The following is a 9,459-nucleotide window of genomic DNA, read 5'->3' as shown; positions in this document are numbered from 1 at the left end:
TCACCACAACAGACCATTCAGTCTGGCGGTGTCCTCTCTCCTGAGCGGAGCACGTTGTTTCCTATTGTATGCACAAAGTCTGTGTGTGTGATACTGAGCTGCATGTTTCCTGTGTACAGGCTCTTTGGATACTTTGTGTTTGCAGTTATTTCTCAGCGTTGTGTTGGCAGCAGAATGTGTGTGTCATTCATTCCACGTTGGTCTTGTTCACACAGTGCAAAAGTAAAGGAATTGCACAGACCCACACAGACACACACACATACGGGCGAGAGGCTAATTATACGGTTCATCATGCTCAGTCTCGCTGCTCTCCCTCCTCTCCTTTAAGCCCGGCCATTATCCTCCTTGATATATCACCTTTTCACTTGCAAATGACTGACACCATTGAATCCGGGCACTCACACTCTGCAAGTGGCACTTTCTCCTCCAAGAATAGAGACCATAATAAGTCTCAGTGTGGTCAAGGACAATAGACGGCTTTTTATCTCCATAATGACCATCACTGCTGCAGAGGGCCAATTTCTGTGAACTTTTAACATGACTGTGTGGCTGCACTGCCAAGTCTGAGAGAAGTTACAGCTTTTATGGTGGAATTACACGATTTATGGTTTTATACTACAGAAGACAGCAGGACGGCTGGGAACTGAGTAGTTTTCTGTAAATGTGCCAACACGTCTGTTCTCGTGTGTACATGTAACCAGGTTATTTTCCAAAGTTTGAGATTTCTGATCATTTGGCAGTCATTGAACGCACCACAGTGCGGCTAGTCCAGCTCCAGGATTTCCGTGGATCTGAGGAGGCACGTGCTGTTCTCGTGCCCTCTGCGAGCTGGAAACTTGGATACATTTAACACGAGTCGCTGTCGATAAGTTTACGAAACATTTGCAGTTGAAGCTGATGTTTAATGTGTTGTTAGAGAGAGAAGTCATGTAGCACTACGAATGATCTCCTGGTGAGTTGGCTCGCAGCGCATGTTCATATTGAATGTTCTGCGTCTTGTTACGCTGCAGCGAGGTGTCAGCTCAGCTGCTGCGATGGTGTTTGTTACAAAAAGAAGCTAAATGTTATATAATGTGTGAATGAGGTCATTAGGCTGGACAGCTGATTGTTAGCAAGCTAGCGGCTTAGCAAGCTAGCGGCTAAGCAAGCTAGCGGCTACGTCCTAATGTGGCGGCTGATGCAAGGTCAGTACTGATGTGTTGATGTCTAAGAGATTTTGTTTAACAGTATTTATGTTTATCTGTTTATGTTTTTATGATGGTAAAACTGTTAGTGTGATACTGGGAGTCATGAATATGCAGAGGTGGAAAGAGTACTAAAATATTTTACTCAAGTAAAAGTACTATTACTTTGTTGAAATTTTACTCAAGTACAAGTAAAATTACCTGTCTAAAAAATTACTCAGGTAAAAGTAAAAAGTAGCTCATTTAAAATGTACTCAGAGTAAAAGTTACATAGTTACTTTTTTGTCAGCAGGAGGACAGCCTCTTCTGAGTAGTGCAAAAAAGACGATGGGATAAATCTCAAAGTAGTTGTTTTTTAATTAAAAGAAAAACTTTACAAAGTAAAGTGCAGTGGCAGTTAAACTGCAAGTCTATACATCACACAAACCACCTGCAACTCAACACCTCAAAGACTAAGGAACTGGTTGTGGACTTCGGGAGGTCCAGAGAAGGTCCACTGCCGGTTCAGATAGAGGGGGAGGAGGTGGAGGTGGTCAACAAGTACAAGTACCTCGGGCTGTGGGTGGACAATAAACTGGACTGGTCATGCAACACAGAGCACCTGTATAAAAAAGCCCAAAGCCGACTGTACTTCCTCAGGAGGCTGAGGTCTTTTAACATCTGCAGGAAGCTCCTGAGGATGTTTTACCAGTCGGTGGTTGCTGGAGTACTTTTCTATGCTGTGGTGTGCAGGGGGAGCAGCACAGCAAAGAGGGACTCATCCAGGCTGGAGAAACTGATCAGGAAGGCTAGCTCTGTGGTCGGCATGAAGCTGGACACTCTGGTGACAGTGGCAGAGAAAAGGACATTAAAGAAACTGATGGACATTATGAACAATGCTGGGCATCCTCTGCACACGGCCATAAACAACCAGAAGAGTCTGTTCAGTGACAGGTTGCTTCTCCCCAAGACAAGAACTAACAGACTTAAAAACTCCTTTGTCCCACACGCCATCAAACTGTTTAACTCCTCTCTGGAGGGGAGAGGGAGGGGAAACAGGAGGACAAAGGAGGGGGGAACAACTAAGCTGTAGTGCCTCTTCACCTCACTGTGCAATACCTTTTGTGCAATACTTTTGTAAATAGTCAACAGTGCAATAGACTCAATACTTGAAATGTGCAATTCACTTGTATTTTTATTTTTATTCCTATTTATTCTATTTATCCCCTTCGTATATTTTATTTATATTGTCTCTGTATTTATATATATGTGTGTGTGTATAACTCTGTAACTTCTGTCGGTGCTGTGCTTTTTTGGAAATCGAATTTCCCAGAGGAACCCACCCGAGGGATTAATAAAGTTCTATCTTATCTTATCTTATCTTATAATGGTCACCAAACCAACCAAACTGTCAAAACCATATAATTCTTTTACATGAGAATGTGTTCTAAACTGTCAAATAAGAGAACAAGTACTGAATTGAGCTGTACGGTAGCTGCTATAATAATGTGTTTTAATTTTTTAAACTTGGCCCTGCTCTGTTAATTTTGAGGAGCAATTCAATTCAATAAAACTTTATTGATCCTGAAGGTTGAGGTTAAGGCTGCTGACCTTTGCCAGAGCCGACTTACCCTTCTGAACATACATACATTACACAAACATCACATGGGGAAGACAGGTCAGAGAGGTATAACAATGGAAAATGCACAACACGAGGAAAGATAAGGAGAAAAAAAACAACTCCCCCCAGACTGAGCTCCAACAGGGAGATCAGTTTGAGAACAGAAAAAAACACCTCTGCACAAAGCACATGTGTGAACATATGTGGGTTAAGTAAGAAAGTAGCCGCTTCTGTCTTCTGTCTAATTTAACTATTTTTTTAAATAAATTATTATTATTAACAAACAGGAAAAATGTAAGTAAACACATTTTCTTTTGGCAATTTACCGATCCAGTAAAAAAAATGTAAATTGCGCGGACAACAACGTGCCCAATAACAGCTTATGTCTTAACTTAATGTGATTAACTTGAGCACAGCCTTTTTGCTAAAATAAATGTACAGGTTTCATTTAACTTACCTCTACATGCTTGCGCAGGTTTGATGTGGAATTTTTAAAAGCTGCTAACTCGGTCTCTCTGGGCAAACACAGCTTACACTGCATAATAAAGCTGTTGCCTTTCTTGCACTTGAAGCTGAAATGGTCCCTTAAATACGGCCAGGGGTTCACATCGGTTTCTTCGAGTTCAGGGTCAGCAGAATTCGACAGGGTTTCTTTTTTCGCTGGATCCGTACCACCGATGTCAGACTACATCTTTATCGTGACCCAACGCCAATTTGTTCTACTACGGGGCGATCGTGGCTCAAGAGTTGGGAGTTCGCCTTGTAATCGGAAGGTTGCCGGTTCGAGCCCTGGCTTGGGCAGTCTCGGTCGTTGTGTCCTTGGGCGAGACACTTCACCCGTTGCCTACTGGTGGTGGTCAGAGGGCCCGGTGGCGCCAGTGTCCAGCAGCCTCGCCTCTGTCAGTGCGCCCCAGGGTGGCTGTGGCTACAATGTAGCTGCCATCACCAATGTGTGAATGTGTGGATGACTGGATATGTAAAGCGCTTTGGGGTCCTTAGGGACTAGTAAAGCGCTATATAAATACAGGCCATTTACCATTTACTACCCATCATTCCGTTTTCAAACCCACCGCCGTCTTTCGCTCCTCAGGTTAAACGTGATATATAAGTCACTTAGATAACTTAAAAATGTTGTTGTTTGGCTTTTTTCAGTATTTTATTTGTTCCTGAGTAAATCGGTTTGGCTGAGATTAAAGTTATAGTTTTTACACAGCTGAATAAACGTCAAGCAGACAGCTGATTATCAGAAGTGTGAGATGCTCGAGAATTTACTCCGGTGTCCTGTTATATTTTAGATAGCAAGGAGTTTATTAAACTTCACCGAAACAATCTGCAAATTTCATTAAAATTTAACAAACTATCATCTTGTCTTTATTTTTAGTTAGCACAGACCTTAAACACTTAAAGCTTTAAGCTAATGATAGTTATATAGGAGCAGATGCTGCTGGTGCAATATGCTGTACGTTTTACGTCCAATGGATGATGATCTGATTAGTCGACTAATCACAAAAATAATCGGTGACTAGTCGACTATCAAAATAATAGTTTGTGGCAGCCCTAATGTTAAGTCAGTGTGGTGTCATTGTGTGCTGGCAGATCTTCCTGTTACCTATAGGTGGAGCTAGGTGCTACCAATCTTGTTTGAAGACACCAGCCTGCTGACAGGATTAGTTGTAACCGCTTTCTAGAGAAGCTCTGATAATTTTTTTTAAATTATTATTACTTTTCGTTGTTGTTCTTTTGGGCCTAAAACATGGTGGTATAATTTATCATACAGATTTATCATACAGATCTAGATTTTGTGTCGTATAGTGTGTAGTGTATGTTTACTTCAAGGACGCAAAGCGACAAAACAAAGCAGCACTTGACGAACAACAACTTGGTGGGAAACAGCGAAACTGCCTTTTTTCCACTATATTTAGTATCATCGGGTGAGGGCCTCCAGCTCGCACTGGAGCGGTTCGCAGCCGAGTGTAACGCAGCGGGAATGAGGATCAGCACCTCCAAATCTGAGGCCATGGTTCTCAGCCGGAAAAGGGTGGAGTGCCCACTCCGGGTCGGGGATGAGTTCCTGCCCCAAGTGGAGGAGTTCAAGTATCTCGGGGTCTTGTTCGCGAGTGATGGGAGAAGGGAGCTGGAGATCGACAGACGGATTGGGGCTGCGGCTGCAGTAATGCGGACGCTGCACCGGTCAGTCGTGGTGAAGAGGGAGCTGAGTGCAAAAGCGAAGCTCTCAATTTACCGGTCGATCTACGTCCCTACCCTCACCTATGGCCACGAGCTGTGGGTAGTGACCGAAAGAACGAGATCGCGGATACAAGCGGCGGAAATGAGCTTCCTCCGAAGGGTGGCTGGCCTCTCCCTTAGAGATAGGGTGAGAAGTTCGGCCATCCGGGAGGGGCTTAGAGTAGAGCAGCTGCTGCTCCACATCGAAAGGAGCCAGCTGAGGTGGTTCGGGCATCTGGCAAGGATGCCCCCTGGGCGCCTCCTGGGCGAGGTGTTCCAGGCATGTCCCACCGGGAGGAGGCCCCGGGGCAGACCCAGGACACGCTGGAGAGATTATATCTCTCGGCTGGCCTGGGAACGCCTTGGTATTCCCCCGGACAAGCTGGAGGAGGTGGCTGGGGAGAGGGAGGTCTGGACCTCTTTGCTTAGGCTGCTGCCCCCGCGACCCGACCTCGGATAAGCGGATGAAGATGGATGGATGGATGGATGGATTTAGTATCATATATATATAGTATTAAGGTCGAGTGATGTAGAGCAGCTGGATAGCGTAGTGGTAACACTACATGTCTTTGGAGCGGGAGTCGCAGGTTTGATTCCCAGCTGGGCCGTCTGTATCCAGTAAGGGAAGCTGCTCTCAAGAATGGGTGGAAAAACACAATGGTGGGAAACTGGCTTTTTTCCACTATATTTAGTATCATATATATAGTATTAAGGTCGATTGATGTAGAGCAGCTGGATAGCGTAGTGGTAAGACTACATGTCTTTGGAGCGGGAGTCGCAGGTTTGATTCCCCGCTGGGGCGTCTGTACCCAGTAAGGGAAGCTGCTATATGTTGAGGTACAACACACATGCTACAGCAAGGGGGAGCCATCATCACCCCTCCCCCCTCTAAGATAAATGTATGTAGTTGTTTAGGAGACAGTTAATCAATCAGCATAATTATGATGACAGGGTTACACTGTGGTTCAGTGTGTTGGTACTTCACACATAGACAGCATGATCATCAAAGATGAGACTAGGGCCTTGTGTACTGTGAATGAAAGTAGTTCGACATCAAAGTAGTTCGACATCAAAGTAGTTGACTTGAAGAACAAGTTGTTCATCAAGTCAACTTGTTGACGCAAAGCAGTATAATCATGATGACAGGGTTTGACTGTGGCTCAGTGTGTTGGTACTGTTGGACACACACATTTCAAAGATGAGACGTGTGTACTCTTTTATTAGTGTATGACAACATTATTAGTGTATCACTTTAACAACAACTTGTTGGGGTTAAACAACTTTGCTGATGAAGAACAAGTTGTTGTTCTTGTTTAACCCCAACAAGTCGCTGTCAAAGTGATACACTAATACCAGAGTACACAACTAGTCTCTTTGAAATCATGCTGTCCATGTGTGAAGTACAGTGTAACCCTGTCATCATGATTATGCTGATTGATTAACATTAGCATGACATTACCACGATTAACTGTCTCCTAAACAACTACATACATCTATCTTAGAGGGGGGAGGGGTGATGATGCCTCCCCCCTGACCTGGCGTCCTGGCTCCCCCTTGCCGTAGCATGTGTGTTGTACCTCAACATATAGCAGCTTCCCTTACTGGATACAGACGGCCCAGCGGGGAATCAAACCTGCGACTCCCGCTCGACAGCCGTGTAGTCTTACCACTACGCTATCCAGCTGCTCTACATCAATCGACCTTAATACTATATATATGATACTAAATATAGTGGAAAAAAAGCCAGTTTCCCACCATTGTGTTTTTCCACCCATTCTTGAGAGCAGCTTCCCTTACTGGATACAGACGGCCCAGCCGGGAATCAAACCTGCGACTCCCGCTCCAAAGACATGTAGTGTTACCACTACGCTATCCAGCTGCTCTACATCAATCGACCTTAATACTATATATATGATACTAAATATAGTGGGGAAAAAGCCAGTTTCCCTGTTTCCCACCATTGTGTTTTTAATTTAAATAAAATATTTCTTTATTTTCCTGAACAGAAGCTGCTGCCTTTCTTTCTGTTATGAGTTTGAGTAAACGAATCTCTGCTTTTGCTCACAGCTGGAACATCCTGCCATTAAAACAGTGCTGTTATTTTTCACGTCGACTCCTTTCTTAGCTTCAACCAACATTATTAGCTAACTTACTCATGGACAAATCAATAAATAAATAATCACTCTTGTAAAAGCGAAAGGCTCAGCCTATAGCAGATCATCGATATATTCATCCAATCACCCGACCTTAACGTGTATGTGTTTGTGGTTATACGGCAAATAACTGTAATAAATCCGTGAAAAACAGAGATCTGTTTTCCATCTATGCACACAGAAATCCGAAATTCATATTAATCACTTACATTCAGAGTCGTGAAACAGATACAAATAGTGACGTGTAACTGCTAAACTACACATACCTGTGTTTTATACAGAATGTAACCAGCAGGCAGCCAGTTTAGTCGAGTCTCTTACTTCAGAGTCGTGCAGTTTGTCGTCATTATTTCCCCGACAGGCTCATTCTTTCATCAAACAATAGTAAAATGTGTTTTAGCAATTTGTGCTACATGTGGCTAATTTTACCAACTGCTTTGACCACAGCTGAGAGCCCTGTGGAAACTGTTTTCAACTGTGACACGACTGAGTGGAGTCTGACTTTACATATGGAGCCAGAAATGAGAAGAACAGGTGTGCTGTGAGCTGTCGGCCACACCTTGGTGCTGCTCCGACCGTCACAGGCTGATAAACTGCTGAAGGCAGTCGGAAACCCAAAGTTCCCTGAACGCTGAATCAGTCTGATTACTAGAAACCGACGCGCAAAAGGTTTCCCTGTGGTCTTAAAGTGAAACAGGTGATGGTTGCTGACAGGTGAGGAGATCCACGTCGTGTCTCAGTAGACCTGTGGGGGTGGGACATACTGCACAGCAGGTGAGCAGTCTGTTCCTCAAAGCCTGTAAAGAAAACAAACTCATGAGCTGACCCACAAAGCAGACCCCACGAGTCACTCCCATATCACACCAACCTTTGTGGCACACAGTTCTCATCGTAAGCTGGATCTACTGACGTCAGCAGCCATGGGAGGAGCTAAAGATTGGCAGATGCTTTCGGGTTCCCAGTGCGGTTTTCCAATATGTAAATTACTCCAACCTCTGCCAGCTTTACTGTGGTACAGCTCAAAGGACCCACAGCTTTTATTTCATAGCAGATATCAGAATCAGAATCCTTTATTAATCCCGAAGGAAATCAGGGTTACAGCAGGCAGCACGCTAATGGCGCATGCACACTTACAAAGGAACCTTCTGACCAACTTCACACAAACATCACATTGGGGAGACACGTCAGAGAGGTAGGCTGATAGGACAAAAACAACGAAAATACATAACATGAGGTAAGAGGAGGAGAAAAAAACTCCACTCAGACTGAGCTCCTAGTGGGAGAACAGTTTGATAACAGAAAAAACACCTCAGCACAAAAAGCACATGACTATCAATACACCATAGAAACACAAGACAAGCAACAGGGCGGGTAAAGGTGAGAGAGAGCCGGTGTAGACAGCGCATCCGGTCCTGCAGCATGTCTGCGCTGGTCCAGTCGACTGCCATCTTCCCCGGGAGGGCACAAGCATCGAAGGCGTATGGAAAGGGAGGGGGGATGAGTGTGTGCATATCAGTGTATGTGTGTGTGTGTGTCCAGAGTTCAGCTGAGACAGTGTCCTTCGCCCTGCCAGGCTAAGTAAACAGTCTTCCAGCCAACCCAGGTGGCCTTGCATGGAACAGGAAGAACAGACTCAACACAGTCGTTATCAGGGTGTTGTTTTTCAGCTCCAGCCTCGAGACCGCCGCTGGCGCCAAAGGGGGTCTCCGCATGAAGTGATGGTGCTTTTTACTTTAGTGCGAACAGCTCATATGAATTTCAAAGCAGTTCTACAGTCCAACACTGGTCTCTCAATCTCCCGTTGGAGAGCCGCGAGCTTCGCCATACTTGCGTTCTTTGATGTTGTCATTTCTTGTGCTCAAGGAGCTGATTTCTGAGAACTCACGGCAGTGTGCCTCCCCGAGATGTCATCCAATTTGCGCCCAGAGATGTTATTCCGAGCTAGCCCTTCCGAGATGTATCCAGTCTGCAGTCAGAGATCTTATTCTGAGTATTCACAGCAGCCGTAGCCTCTCCAAGATCTTATCCGTGCTGACTCAATGAGCCCATTTTGAGAAACTCACGCCTCTCCCATCGTTCCAATCCCAGCGGTCAGCTTTGTGGGGGTTTGAACAGCCGGTTCCGCTTCCTTAATTCTCCAATAAGCCAGAACCCTGTTACCATGGTTCCGAATAGGTAGATATCTTCAGCACTCAGGCTCACCCGAGCCCAGACTTCTCGTTGAGAAAGTGGTGTCAATTGCATTCAGGGACCAGTTGATCCAATCCATAATTCCTCTTTTAGGTTTTAGGGAACA

This window comes from Mchenga conophoros, linkage group LG8 (genome assembly GCF_057382185.1).
Source record: "Mchenga conophoros isolate Kocher_MC1m ecotype Shallow Benthic linkage group LG8, M_conophoros_male_GT1.1, whole genome shotgun sequence".
NCBI classification, from domain to species: domain Eukaryota; kingdom Metazoa; phylum Chordata; class Actinopteri; order Cichliformes; family Cichlidae; genus Mchenga; species Mchenga conophoros.
Note: the sequence above shows the minus strand (reverse complement) of the source record.